A 15,346-nucleotide genomic window follows, 5' to 3' on the forward strand; every position below is an offset into this window, starting at 1 on the left:
GTCTTTCTGGTCTGTGAGTTTGCAATCTCAGTTTTTAGAAGACTGGAATGCCAAGCTGGGGAATTTGGAGTCACTGTCCAGGTTCTAGGAGGCTGGGGGAGGTTTCCAGGCAGGAATGTGACATTACAGAATCAGATATTTGTGTGCCCATGGCTTCCTGTGGGCAGATCAGTAAGTAGCACTTTCTGAGCTGCTGTTGACTGAGACTCTGAAATGCTCTTCTGATGATTGGAAAGGTACTAATTACAGGGTGCTTTAAGCTATATTCTCTTTACTGAGGGAAACTTCTAGTGACCCTAATATCTCTCCAACTTTTTCTGGCTTCTACTTCTGGCTGGTGAGGTATCCCCTGAGGCTAATGCTGAGCTAATAACTCGGTGAGATGTGAACCATGGCCACCAAATGCCATATGACTTTAGAGTCTCAAGAATTGTGGTTCTGAGAGTTGATAAAAAATGAACAGCAAGGAGAAGCACTGTGTCGTTTCTCCTCTTTCTCCTTTATTCCTGGAACAGCCTCAGAAGTGTAGGCCTCCAGGACCCAGAGGTTGATAATCACCTTGGAATAACTAGTTCTAGTTCAGATATTCATGTAGATGATCCCTAGAAAATGGGACTGATTTGAAGATCATCTGAAATAAGTTCAGGTCACTGTAATCTGGGGACAGTGTCTTTACTTGAGGGCCCATATCTGCCTGTGATATGGAGTGCTTCAGCAGGTGAACAGAACTGAAAAACAGGCAACCTGCTTTTCACCAGCTTTCACAGTGCCATTACTTAAACAGACATTCTTGCTTTTATAGCATTAGAAAATTAGAATGGGCTTTTTTGCTTCAAAATATGTATCTGGAAAATGCAAGGATAACCAATAGTCAACCTAATCATAGCAAATTAGACCTGTACCATTTCACATGTTGGTTTCATAGCTAGGTCAGAGAAATGCCACAGCTTGATTATATCTGACTTTTTAGCAAAGCAATTAACAGGTTCTTAAGATATGATGATCCATATTATAATTGGCAGGATGTGGGCTGACTCCCGACAAAGAAAAAAATATATATATATATATATAAATGTGTGTGTGTGTATATATATATGTGTACACACACACACATATATAGTGGAGAAATGGCTCACCCAGTGGAATGCACACTTCACCACAAGGAAAGACTCCAGCATCACATGGAAGCACTATGCAAAAGGTAAGCTTCATAAACAGTGGTGCAAACTGTTGTAATTCCTCTCTGTGTCTCTCACCTCACCCTGTCTATAAAGAGAGACAAGGGGGCTGAGCAGTAGCACATGGCATAAAGTGGAATGGCCAGCATAAGGATCCCGGTTCAAGCCGCCAGCTCCCCACCTGCAGAGGGGTTGCTTCGCAAGCAGTGAAGCAGGTCTGCAGCTGTCTATCTTTCTCTCCTCTCTGTCTTCCCCTCCTCTCTCTGATTTCTCTCTGTCCTATCCAACAACACCATCTATAACAACAATAACAACAAGGGCAACAAAATGGGGAAAATGGCCTCCAGGAGCAGTGGATTCGTAGTGCAGGCACCGAACCCCAGCGATAACCCTGGAGGCATAAAATAAAATTAGAGACAGACGGGAGTTGGGCTGTAGCGCAGCGGGTTAAGCACAGGTGGTGCTAAGCACAAGGACCCGCATAAGGATCCTGGTTCAAGCCCTGGCTCCCCACCTGCAGGCGTGTCGCTTCACAAGTGGTGAAACAGGTCTGCAGGTGTCTATCTTTCTCTCCCTCTCTCTGTCTTCCCCCTCCCCTCTCCATTTCTCTCTGTCCTATCCAACAACAATGACAACAATAATAACTACAACAATAAAACAACAAGGGCAACAAAAGGGAATAAATAAATAAAAATAAATATTAAAAAAAAATTAGAGACAGACAGACACTGGGAACCAGTGGAACCTTGCGGACGCAAAGCACCAGCAAAAACCCTGGCAACAAGAAAAGAAAAAATATCTGATGGGCTGCTCTTCCCAAACCTAAGTCAGCTTCTCTGGCCAGTTTATAGATGCTACATGTCAGAGAAACAGGGAGGCTACCTAGCTGCAATTATATACATTCTCCACTCATTCTGCAACTTTTTGCAATCACCCTTTAAATTCACCAGTCCTTAGATGTTGCAAGTTGAAGCTTAGGTATTTTGTTCAGAAAAATCACCCTAAGTCACCTTTGCAACAAGAAAGAATTGAGTGCTCAGGACAAACACCAGCTCCTCTCCGTCTACAAAAGTCCTGGTAACTTGGGTTGGATAGAACAAGTCCTAGGCTAGGCAGTATACCTAGGTCCAACTTTCCTCTCTATTTTAGATCATCTTGATGCTCCTCCATTTGACACTTCCCTCTATGTTCCCAAGGAACAGGACACCAAGACTAGCCCAAAGGTCTTGGTGGAGAGCATAATTCAACTTGTCTCCAAGTCCAACAGTTTTTGTCTTTAGTTTCTGCCCATTAATTTTTCTCCAACCCCACCTTGAAGTTAGAATAAGTGACCCCATTCACCTTGGAGAGTCTCAGCTCCTCAGGTATTGCTCTGTCAAGTTCAGGTTCGGTATGAGGTAATGCCATTTGAATGTTAACATAGACCAAAGTCTTCAGATTCAGACCCTAGAACCCATTCCACTCAATAGTATCCTCTAGCCCCTAGGACCATCCTGTTTTCCAACCAACCACAGAACCACAGTGGCTTACAGAACACCTATGCTTGATGTCTTGGCACACATAAGCAATTTCTCTACAGCCTGAGTGTCAGTTACTTTTCTCCAAAACACACATTTCCGATTTCTCAAGTTACCAAGTACAGCAGCTTCAAGACCCTGGCGTGTAATCAATTTCCACAAAGAATTAATTTCCATTCATCTCTTTTCTTCCCCCACTGTCCCTGTCAACAGAGTACTTCAGTAATAATGTTTCTAAAGCCAGCCTTCTTCCATTTCCAGTTACACCAGTCCAAACCCTAGGCATTCTGTAACTGTAATGGTCATCTGATTTATCTAACATTGCTTTAAGAAAAAAAAAAAAAAACTTTCCAAACACCCTTTCATTAGGCCACTCCCTGATTCAAAAGCCACTAATGCCTCCCCATCTGACTTTCTAAGGCTTTCACAATCTAAACCATTGTTCTTCTCCACCTTTATCTCCTACTGTTCAGGAAAGTTCTCTAGTCTGGTCAAGGCCATCTCCTTGTCTGTCTCTAAAGAAAGTCACATCCTTTGGCACCTCAGAACACATATCTCAAGAGTCTCCTACAGGGACATAAAGCTGGAGACTCCCACCCAAAGGCTCCATGCCTGAATTCCGACAGCACTTATTCTGTTCCTCTCATTTTGACAGCTACTAGTGTCCTATCCTGATGCCTTTTTACTGGCTCATCTCTCTCCAGGAGATTATAAAGCCTGGAGGGAATCATCTTGGGTATCTTTAGAACCCTCCTTCATGGAGATAACTTTTGAGACTCTTCTCTGGCAACCTGCCTGCCACTTCTCACACCTGTTCCCTCTTCCTCTCTTGCCTTTGAGTCTTTGCCAGAGTTACTCTCCATATGCATAACTTATTTCAGAACTTAATGCTCTAAATCCAATCCCCAACTCTAACCTTTCCTTTTATATCCCCCCTGCACACACTCCACCCCAACATTTACAGTCACTTAGGCAGCCACAACACATTAACTTGAACTTGAGCTCTCAAATCACTTCCACCTGGTCTGTAGGTTTTTTGCAGCCTTAACTTTCTTGTTCACTTCAGCTCATCTCCCAGAGTCTGGCCTTGAGGTGAGAATAAGGCAAGCCCTTCGAAGTTCCTATGGGCTTGAACTTGGCTCACAGTTTCCTTATGTTTCATGTTTCTTGCGATCTGGAACCTTTGTTTACACACCACCTTAGCAGGGTGTCAAAAAAGGCCTTCAACACCTGTTGATCATTCACTTTCAAGCAAACTGCACTAGAAATATATGTCTGGGAAAAAGGGTGTAAAATAAGATAATGATGGACTGTAGCATTCCCCTGTGCCTGGCAGCCAAACATCATAGGGACCCCTGCCTGATGTAAGTGTGATCAAGAAGGCAGCAGCACCTCCAGGCCACCTCATAGGTGAGCTGTGGATTCCAGTGGCGATCCTAAAGTGGAGGCACCAAGCCCTGAACTCCCAGGCAAGGGAGAACATGCAGCCCTGGTAACTGTTTGCACATGACAAACTCTCTGCCCACTCCCCTTGTTCCCTCCCCCCACTTCAGAGCACCTCACATGCCCACGGTGCCAGCTCCAGGGAGGACCAGGACGCCACCGAAGAAGAGAGTAGGGTTAAAGCGCACGGAAGGAAGTGTGTGTGTGTGTGTGTGTGTGTGTGTGTGTGTGTGTGTGTGTGTGTGTGTGTGTGTGTAGGGGGGGGGGGTTGAACAGAAAAGGACAGATCGGGTGGGAGTCTATCCCGGGGGTGGAGGGTGTGTCGCGGTGCGCGTCCTAGAGCGCTGTACTCGCTCCGTGGAGAGGGCAAGAACTTGCAGGGGCGCCGGGCCCAGCCAGAAAAGGATAGGAAGCCGGGATGCAAGTCCAGTGGCGTCCAAGAAGCTATTGGCGTTGAGCGCCCCAAGTTGAGAAAGGAGGCTCAACCGGGGCGCCACCGGCGGGCGAGATAAACAAGGCGGCGCACTGGAGCGCCCCGGGCACCCCCACCCCAGCCAACCTACACGGGCACTGTGCAGCCGCCCCCCACCCCCCCCGCTCTCCACGGCTCCCCAGTCCCCTCCACCCCCGCCGCAGGCCGCAGGAATGTCTCTGCCCCAGACGGCGGGGCGTGCACTGCGTGGGAAGTTCGCGGGCCGCCCCCGTCCCCGCAGTGGGGTCCCCACGCAGCTCACCTCACCCGGCCAAGAGAGGCAACAGGAGCAACAGCGGCAACAACACCGCGGGCCAGACAGCCCCGGCTCGGACTGCTCGGCGCAGCGCAGGGTGCAGCGCCCGTGGCCCGAGGCCCGCCGCCCGCCGCCCGCCGCCCGCCGCCCCTCAGTGCGCGGCCCCCGGCCCGCTGCGCTCCAGCCGCCCGCCTGCCGCTCGCTTCGCGCCCACCTGGCCGGCCAGCCCTCCCTCCCCGGGCCACAGCGCTCACGTACGCGGCCGCGGCCACAACCCGGCCCGGATTCCCCGCCCGGGAAGGGAGCGGAAAAGCGCGCCAGCAGCCAGCGAGCAAGCGAGCGAGCGGGACCCGGGGACACACCCCCTGCGCCCGGGTCTCCTCCCCGGGCCCCCGGAGCCCGCGAGCGCGCGCGCGGGAACGACCTGCGCGCCCCCCACTTCTCCGGCCACGCGCGCCCCCCACACCCAACTCGGACACCGAGCCGGGCCGCGCGTACACAGTGGGTGCTCAATAAGTGCCCAAGCGACTCCTCGCGCACATGCGCACTTGAACCTGACCGACTTGTGAACCCCCCTCACCCCACCCCTCAAATCGGAACCGGCGGCGGCCGCCCGGAACCCAATTTTGTCGTTGGTTTTATTATTTTTTTTTCCCTACCCTGAAAGCCTCAAGCAAGCCAAAGTTTCTTGCTGTTGTTTTTCCAGGTCTGGCTGTAGGAACAACCTCGGGCCGCTCCCTGCGGGTAGCTCCGAGTTTAGAGCCTACCTTTCCTGTTGCCGTCGGATGTTACATCCTTTTCTCCATTTGACTGCACGTGCCTCGACTTCATTCGTTTATAGTTGCAGAGTGGGGCATTTAATTCCACTTCTGGAATTAAATGGGAAAAAAGTTAACCATTAGCCTTCAACCCTTAGGTAAACAGTTCCGGTTACTTTTGGCACCGTGAGGCCCTGGCTTTTGTATAATTTGTAGCAAGAGAAATTGAAGGTGCTCCATTATGTTACTCTGTGTTTTTTAGTGATAAGAACAGAATCGCAACGGTAGCAAGTGACCCCCCAGTGACTATCTATCTATCTATATATATGCCCATGGTGAAATAAGTGCAATGACTTGAAGGACAGTAATTCCCGTGCCCCTAAAAAGAAAAAAAAAGTTTTTCAACAGTTGCGCACCTACTTGTTGAACTTGCAGTTTACCTTCAGCGTAATTGCACTGTTATTGCAGAAAGAACTCCTTTTGCTTGTTTCTGTCCCTGAGGGAGTGGGGAGTGGGATGGAAAAGACCAAAGTCTTTGTGGTTAGAGAGCCTGGCTTGTGATGATTTAACTGCCACCTCAACTTTATGATCTCCAGCGGGCTCTTTAATCTCTCTGCACCTCTGCTTCTTTATCTGTAAGATGAAATTGTTAGAAAGCAAAGATATATTGTGCCTGGCTTATAGCAAATACGCAATAAATATTATTCCTCATCTCCCACTATTTTTTAAATAAGGAAAATCACTAAATAGAAGCAAAATTCCTATAGGACATTGATTTTCAGCTGGGGATGGTTTTTGTTCCCAAAAGGCATATGGCAATGTCTAGAGGCATTTTTGTCACTTATGGGGGAAGGGGTACTGCTGGTAGGTAGAGGCCAATGGAGTTATTAAAGGTCCTGCAATGCAAAGGGCAGACCCACCACAAAGAGTGACAGAATCTAAGATATAAATAATGTCATTGTCCATAAAACTTGCTCTTGGACCATTCAACTAACCAATAATTCGCCAAAGACTAGTTCTGCTTTTTACTCTCATTCTGAAGGAAATACTCATATTTGGCACTACAAACAACAAGAATGAAAGTACTGCCAGGATCAAAGTAATTATATAATACACAAAACCTTACTTTGGCATGAAAATGAAGATTAGAACTTTGCATTGCATCATTAAAGGAACATCTTAGCTAATTAACAACATAGAAGTACTTCAGTGTTATTACAGCATTTTACTACATACATATTGTATATTCCTATAGTTCATAAACATAAGTTTTAAATTCTTCTTTGTCTTTTCCTTCAAATAATGATGATTACTCACTTCTGTCTAGTCAACTCTCCAGTGAATCCCCCACCTATCCTGAAATCTGAAATATAATCCCTGTCCCCAAGGATTATACAGCCTAGCTGGAAGTGGATTAATACACACGCAATAATTACAGAACAATACAAGAAAGCATATAATTAAGCTTCAATTACAGCCCAGGATAAGGTGGCTCAAAGGAGAGGGAAATGAGTTCAGGCAATATCTGCCTGTGTGACTGAAGTCTTAGATAAATGTTCATTGAATAAAATGAAACACTGAAGGTTTTTCTTTTTTGTTGTTGGTAGGCTTTTTTTTTTTTTTTTGCATTCTTACATGAAGTTAAACTCAAGCTAAAGTCTCAACTCTATAACAGTATTTTTATATGTATTTATTTACTACAAGACATCAAGACACTGCTCAGCTCTGGCAGGAGGTGGTGCTGGGAACTGAACCTGGGAACTCTGGGACATGGAAACTGGTGTGTCAACAGACTGAACTATCTCCCTGACCCAGTGAGTGTTCTAGCTGCTCAATTTTGTACATGGAAGTTGGTGCCCCACTATGAAGGTTTTTTTTTATAGTTCATCAGCCCAGGAGATGGCACAGGGAATAAAGCAAAGGACTCTCAAGCACAAGTACTTGAGTTTGATCCCCAGCTTCACATATGCCACAGTGTCACTCTAGTTTCCTCCACCACCACCACCACCCCAAATAAAGAAAGAAATTTGAAAGAAAAAGGGAAAAAAAGGTCAACTACTTCACATTTGGAACCAATTTCACTTATTTCCTCAATTTAAGTGTACATTCATCCATTTGACAAGTGAATAAAGTGAACCCAAGGAGTTTTCAGGTTAGAACAGAACCCTCAGTGCCTTTGAAACTGTGTCTTGCAAACATTGGTAGGTACTCTCTCCAGGCACATAGTGCACGAATATTCCTCCTTCCTACAGGTATGTACTTGCACAGTATGCATTCCAGAGCTATGCACATTAACACAGACTCAGATAGGACTTCCCAATACAAACATTCATCCCCATACTTACCTGGCAGAGGAAAGGCCATGATCAAGATGATGGTTTTCCCAGGGTGAGATTTATACATTGCATTTAGGATTTGTTGACCCCTGCAATTTCCCCAAACATGGGAAATTTGGCTGCATGATTTGTGGTAGTAGGGGACTAAGTATACACTTTCCCCTGGGGAAAAAAAAAAAAAAAAAAAAAACAATCCCAGCACCCACCTGCTTCACACAGGTTCCAGCTCCTGTGCTAGACACATACTAAGCAACACACACATTACAAAAGCAAGACATACTTAGGGTATATGGTCCCCACAAGCTCCCAGGACTGGAACTTGTCCTTCTGGGAAACTGTACATCCCCTTGCTTCCTCTCCTTCCCTGGCCCCCTACTTACATGTAGGCTTCTGGGGGCTGGGCAGTGGCTCAGTTGGTTGAGTGGACATGTTACCATGCACAAGGACCTCTGGCTCAAGTCCCTGTTCACTACCTGCAGGGAATGCTGAAGCACTCTGTCTCCTCCCTTTTCAATTTATCTCTGTCCTATGAAAGAAAATGGGGGGGTGGCCACCAGGAGCAGTGGATTCATAGTGCTGACACCGAGCCCTAGCAATAATCCTGGTGGCAATTAAAAAAATAAATAAAAGAAAGAAAATGTAAGCTTCTTGTATCTCTTTTCCACCAAATTATCTATAATTAACCCCCCCTTCACATACATATGCTTTTTTGTTATTATTATTGCCACCAAGTTTATCAGTACCTACATGGCAAAGAGTATTTTGTTCTCTATGGGATTCCCAGTCCTTAACACAGTGTCTGGCATGTAGTAGGCACTTGACAAACAGTGGTTAATAATTAGTTGCTGGGGTTGGGAAAGTTAAATAGCTGTAGCCTATGCTTTGCATGCATGAGGTCCTTCCTGGGTTTGATCCACAGCACCACAAAAAGATAAGAAAGATACAAAACAAACTGAACATCATAAATGCTTGAGCAGTACCCTGGTATCTCTTACTCAGTCTCTCTTACACAGAAACACACACAAAATAATGCTACAATTGAATATTTTATTTGTGAGGCATCAGAGTCTTACACATGCACAATTCCACAGCTCCCAGACTGACTTTTGCATTCTTTTCTATTGTGGAGAAAGAGAGAGAGAGAGAGAGGACTGCTGCTGGGTTAGTTATATCCTAGAACCTAACTAAATATTTTAAATAATAATAATAATGAGTTGCTAGGCAGACCTGGAGACTGATAAGAGCTACTCCATAACATAGGCCATGCCTAGCCCAAAACATGCCTCAGATGCTTGATAGATTTGGGGGCTGAGGAAGACTTTCTAGTCACTGACATACTTAGAAAATAGCAAGGCTGGTGGAATGGCCTGAGCTCTTTAACTCCAGGCTAGTTAAACAGACCAAGTCCTTGAGTTTCAGGCTGATAGAATGAACTGAGTCTTTGGATTAAACCAATGGCTCATTTTATACCTAATTTGATTTCCAGAACTCCTGACTCTTGTCACCAATTACCTACTTAGACTTCTCCAGTTGGATGTCTGGCCAAATCTCAAACATAATATGAACCCAAACAAACTTCTGACTTCCTTCCAGAATCTACTCCTCCTTATCTCACTAAAATAGTTGCTCAGGAAACAAGCAAACAGAAACCTGAAATCATCCTTAATTCCTTTCTCTTTCACAGATTCCCCCCCCCATTCAATCCACCAGAAACACATGTTGCTTCCACTTATAAAATGTCTTCAGAATCTGGTGACAACCCCCACATTTTTGCCATGACTTCCCCAGCTAGGCCACTATCTCTGAAGTGGATTTTCACAACAGAATCAGTTCCCTTTGTCTTCCTGTTGCCTCCTTATATTCTATTCAACACTACAGAGTTTCTTTTGAAAGATGAGTGGCTGAGTAAGCTGTGGTATATGATTCCATATACAATGGAATACTACTCAGATATTAAAATGGTGATTTCACCTTCTTCACCCCATCTTGAATAGAGCTTGAAGGAATCATGTTAAATGAGATAAGTCAGAAACAAAAGGATGAATGTGGGATGATCTCACTCATGGACAAAAGTTGAAAAACAAGATCAGAAGGGAAAACACTAAGCAGAACTTGGACCAGAGTTGGTGTATTGCACCAAAATGAAAGACTCTGGGGTGGGGGTGGGGGGATTTCAGGCCCTGGAACATGATGGCAGAGGAGGACCTAAAGGGTGGTTGAATCGTTGTGTGGAAGACTGGGGAATGTTACACATGTACAAACTACTTTATTTTACTGTTGACTGTAAACCATTAATCCCCCAATAAAGAGATTTAAAAAAAAAAAAAAAGATAAGACACCTACAGACCTGACCTGCTTCACTGCTCATGAAACAGACCCCTGCAGATGGGGAGCAGGGGCTCAAATCTGGATCCTTGCCTGGGTCCTTGCGCTTAGTACTATGTGGTTTAACCAGTGCACCACTGCGCACCCCTCCCCGCCCCGCCCATACACATTTCTAAACATAGCCTCTGCAACATCATCTCAAAGCAGGTTCTGAGTTTCAGATGAAAGAACACTGCTTATTTTGCACTGCTAGTTTTGCTTTCCTGCCTCTCTTCCTTGACATTGCTGGAATTTCACCACTTAGGGCTGACATTTTCGACTGAAAGAGAGATAAAAGGAGAGAAAGGGAGAGATACCACAGAACCAAAATTTCCCTGAGTCCCATAGTATTCCCCCTATAATATGCCTCAAATCAAGCATTCTTTTAATTGTAAAAAAAATACCCTATATCCCAATGGACTAAAACAAAACCTTCACTGAGCACTGAAAAAGAAAATTACATACATTTTTTTGTTTGTTTGTTTGATTGCTTTTGTCATCATAGGAATTACTGCTCCAAACTAACCATTTCAGGTAGAGAGATAGAGAGAGGAAAAGACACCTTCGGTGCAGTGGTGGCCAGGCTTGAACCTGGGTTACACACATGATAAAGCAGGGTCACTATCGAAGTAAGCTATCCTGCTGACCCCTGCACTGGTTTAATGAAAATATTTCCACTGGAAAAGACACAGGAGTTAGGAATGCTTAAGAGAGCAGTTTGTAATTGTTCAGGGGTTAAGGGGTAACATCTCTCTGGCCAAGCTGACCTACAAAGCTTTTCTGGAGAAGGTGGGCTTTGCATTTCATTGGAGAAGTCTGACAGGTTACCAGTAGGTTGTTCAAACTCTAAAAATGTCCCTAGAGCAACTTGCTTAGTCACACTCACAAGCAAACAAGCCCCCTCAACATGACAATACCCACAGAAACACCCCCCCAAATACCTTATGTGGGTATCCCCTTAAATACCCAGATTCCTCTTTACTCAGAAGCTCTGAATAGAGGCACAGAGTACATATTCTTAAGAGGTAAAAATGAGCTGGCCATGGGAACATGGACCATAAAACTTATGACTTGGGGTATGAAAGAATGTGCAAATCCAGGCAGGCTCTCTGTGAACATCTGGTTTTTCCTTTTATGCCTCTGTGATTTCTATGACACCGGACATTCATTCTGGAACAACTCTGCTTTCTAGTGAGTACATTAACCAAACAGGGGGGTGGGGGATTTAAAGCTTGTTTATCTCATTTCTTAGGGCAGAAAGATAAAATCCAGAATCACACCATTCTGAGGGTAGACCAACTCCTGCTTCACCTTACAGAAGACCCCAGGGGACCATTTTGAGGGTGGACCAACTCCTGCTTCACCTTACAGCAGACCCCAGGGGAAGAGTAGAAACTGAAAAGGAGGAATGGAAGGTGGGGGGGGGGGAATCTCTGCATAGGCTTAAGATTATTTTGATTTGGTCCTCTGAAACATACCAGGTACAGAAAAATGCTATGTGGTACAAATGCCAGTTCAGTTCAACATAACACTTATTATGGGAGGAGATCCCAATCTCACTGGGAACTCTCCATTCAGCTTTCACTTTATTGCCTCTATAAAAACAGCCTTTTTGGGGTGGGGGTGGAGGGCAGGAGATGGCTCATCCAGTACAACATGCATTTTACTATGAGTGAGGACCTAGATTCAAACTCCAGGTTACCACATGGGAGTACCAAGCAAAGAGGAAGTTTCAAGAGCAGTGCCATGGTATCTCTCCTCCTTCTCTCTCTCTCTCTCTCTCTCTCTCACTATATATATATATATATATATATATATATATATATATATATATATGATGTTAGTGATTTAAGATTGATGTATATATTAGTGATTTAATGTTGATTTACAAAATTGTAAGATAATAGTTATAATTTCATACAGTTGCCACTACCAGAGTTCTGTGTCCCACACCCTCTGTTGGAAACTGCAGTAGTTCTCCCAAGGTCCCCAATATGGGATGATTCTATAATTATTTATCTGTAACTATGTATATATTTTTCCATGTTTTTTCCTTTTTTAAAATTTTTGTTTATAAAAAGAAAACATTATCAAAAACCTAGGATAAGAGGAGTACAACTCCCATGTTTTTTTCTTTTCCTTTTTTTTTTTTTTTTTCTTTTTTTCTCCTCCAGGGTTATTGCTGGGCTCGGTGCCTGCACCATGAATCCACCGCTCCTGGAGGCCATTTTTCCCCCCTTTTTGTTGCCCTAGTTGTTGCAGCCTCGTTGCAGTTATTATTGCCATTGTTGACGTTGCTTTGTTGTTGGATAGGACAGAGAGAAATGGAGAGAGGAGGGGAAGACAGAGAGAGGGAGAGAGAAAGATAGACACCTGCAGACCTGCTTCACCACCTGTGAAGCGACTCCCCTGCAGGTGGGGAGCCGGGGGCTCGAACCGGGATCCTTACGCGGGTCCCTGCACTTTGCGCCACGTGCGCTTAACCCACTGCGCCACCGCCCGACCCCCCTTTTCCTTTTTTTTTAAGAGTATTCTCTTTTTTTTTTTTTGTATTTACTTATTTATATCCCCTTTTGTTGCCCTTGTTGTTTTTCATTGTTGTTGTAGTTACTATTGTTGTCGTTATTGATGTCATTGTTAGGACAGAGAGAAATGGAGAGAGAAGGGGAAGACAGAGAGGGGGAGAGAAAAATAGACACCTGCAGACCTGCTTCACCACTGGTGAAGCGACTCCCCTGCAGGTAGGGAGCCAGGGGCTGGAACTGGGATCCTTATGCTGGTCCTTGCCTGCACCAAGTGCGCTTAACCCACTGTGATACCGCCCAACTCCCTCCTGTGTTTTTTCCAATGACCCTGCCTTCACTTCCTTTCTGGTCCACACCTACACCACACCTATTACTGCTTCCAAGTGTCTTTCCTCTTCTCTCTCAAATAAGCAAAACCAAGCCTGGCTTCCTCTAGTGTTTTCCAGATTCACTTCCCTTTCACTGATGGTATAAAAACAAGATTCCTGATGACAAACACTTTGGGTCCTGGTGGACTGGGGGTACAGAGCCTTCTGGTTTACTTCCCTTGTCATTTACCCTCTGGTAGTATGGGCCAAAATTCTTTTGAGGTGCAGAAGGTAGGAGTTTTGGCTTCTGTAATTGCTTCTTTGCAGTATAGGGGTGTTGGCAGGTTGACCAATACCCCCAGCTTGTTTCTGTCTTTCCCTAGTGGGGTAGAAATCTTGTCTCACCTCCTTTTCTCTCTTTCACCTGATAACAGAAAATTTTTTTAAAATATTTATTTATTTATTTATTACTGAATAGAGACAGAAAGAAATTGAGAGGGGGAGGAGAGAGATAAGGAGAGAGACAGAGAGACACCTGCAACCCTGCAGGTAGGGACCAGGGGCTTGAACCTGGGTCTTTGTACACTGTAATGTATGCACTTAACCAGGTATGCCCCCACCTGGTCCCACCAGGAAATTTTTTAAATAAAAGAAGAATCTCCCAGGAATGGTGGAATCCTGTAGGCATGAAGACCAGCTGAAGTCTTGAGAGAGAGAGAGAATGAAAGAGGGGTAAGGGGCGGTAGCACAGTGGGTTAAGCTCACATGGCACAAAGCTCAAGGGCTGGCGTAAGTATCTCCGTTCAAGCCCCTGCCTCTGGGCAACCCAGACGTCATTTCGCAAGCAGTGAAACAGGTCTGCAGGTGTCTATCTTTCTGTCCTCCTCTCTGTCTTCCCCTCCTCTCTCCATTTCTCTCTGTCCTATCCAACAACAGCAACAGCTATGACGACAATAACAACTACAACAAGCACAACAACAAGGGCAACAAAATGGGAAAAATAGCCTCCAGGAGCAGTGGATTTGTAGTGCAGGCACTGAGCCCCAGCAATAACCCTGGAGGCAAAAAAATAAAATAAAATAAATAAAATAAAATGAAAGAGGGGGAAGGAGAGAGAGCTGATAAATAAATTATTTTTAAAGCCTTCTCTTGGAGGAGTGATGCTTAGTGGTAGAATGCATGCCTTGCATGTGTGAGGCCCTAGGTTTGATCCCCAGAACCACATAAAAACAAGATAAAACACAGAACATCTTAAATGGCTAAGTCATGTTGTGATCACTACCTCTCTCTCTCTCTCTCTCTCTCTCTCTCATTAAAACAAATAATAATAACAGCTGTCTTGGCACCAGAGAATAGCTCACTCAGTAGAGCACATGCTTTGCATTTCTCAGGGTCCTGGGTCTGAGCCCCAGTAACATATGGGAACACCATGAATGGCACCAAGGGGGGTCCTTGAATAGTGTAGCTCTGCCATAGTATCTCTCTCCTCACTCTACCTATCCTCTCTTTCCCAATTAAAAAAAAAAAACTGGGCCCAAGAAATTTCTCACTGGGATCATGCATGCAAGAGGCCCTGAGTTCACTTCCTAGCACTGTATTAAAAATACCCTTTGTTGTGGTCTGGGAGGTGGCGCAGTGGATAAGGCATTGACCTTTCAAGCATGAGGCCCTGAGTTCAATCCCTGGTAGTCCATGTACCAGAGTGATGTCTGATTTTTCTCTCTCTCCTCCTATCTTTCTCATTAATAAGTAAATAAAATCTTTTTTTTTAAAAAATGGCCTTTGTTTCAGCTGTAGCCAAGGCTCCATCCATGTGGGAAGACCAGCGTCTTCAGTGGCTTGCTTTTTTGAATGGGATGTAAGATTTGCACAGTGGAAGTTTTTATATTTTCTGTCAACTGAATTTGTCTTCCAGAAATGCTATTAATTATTTAAAAATTTATTTATTTTGGATAGAGACAGAGAGAAGTCAAGAGGGGAAGACAGGGAGAAACAAAGACATCTGCAGCACTGCTTTAACACTTGTAGTGGTGGGGCCTGTGGTGCTTGAACTCAGGTCTTTACATGTACTAGTAACATGTGCACTTACCCAGGTATGCCACCATGTGAAATGCTGTAAATAATTTAAATTAAAATGTCTAGAATAAAAATTCAAAAATGCTTTTTTTTTTTTTGGAACCTGAAAGGTG

The 15,346-nt window shown here is 44.8% G+C and overlaps 1 protein-coding gene and 1 non-coding gene across 2 annotated transcripts in view; one reads left to right on the forward strand and one right to left on the reverse strand.

Annotated features, from left to right (window-relative positions):
• Window positions 1-5,048, reverse strand: part of ZNF395 (zinc finger protein 395) — a 61,519-nt gene extending 56,471 nt beyond the window's left edge. The window contains exon 1 of the mRNA XM_060184890.1: window positions 4,873-5,048. The gene's annotated coding sequence lies outside the window, so the exon portion shown is untranslated. The remainder of the gene's footprint in view (window positions 1-4,872) is intronic.
• A 2,913-nt stretch (window positions 5,049-7,961) lies between these two features.
• On the forward strand, window positions 7,962-8,125 carry LOC132537091 (U1 spliceosomal RNA). Its single transcript, XR_009548581.1, has one exon. It is a non-coding gene; the product is annotated as a U1 spliceosomal RNA (small nuclear RNA).
• The last annotated feature ends 7,221 nt before the right edge of the window (window positions 8,126-15,346 follow it).

This window comes from Erinaceus europaeus, chromosome 2, assembly GCF_950295315.1.
Source record: "Erinaceus europaeus chromosome 2, mEriEur2.1, whole genome shotgun sequence".
NCBI lineage: Eukaryota > Metazoa > Chordata > Mammalia > Eulipotyphla > Erinaceidae > Erinaceus > Erinaceus europaeus.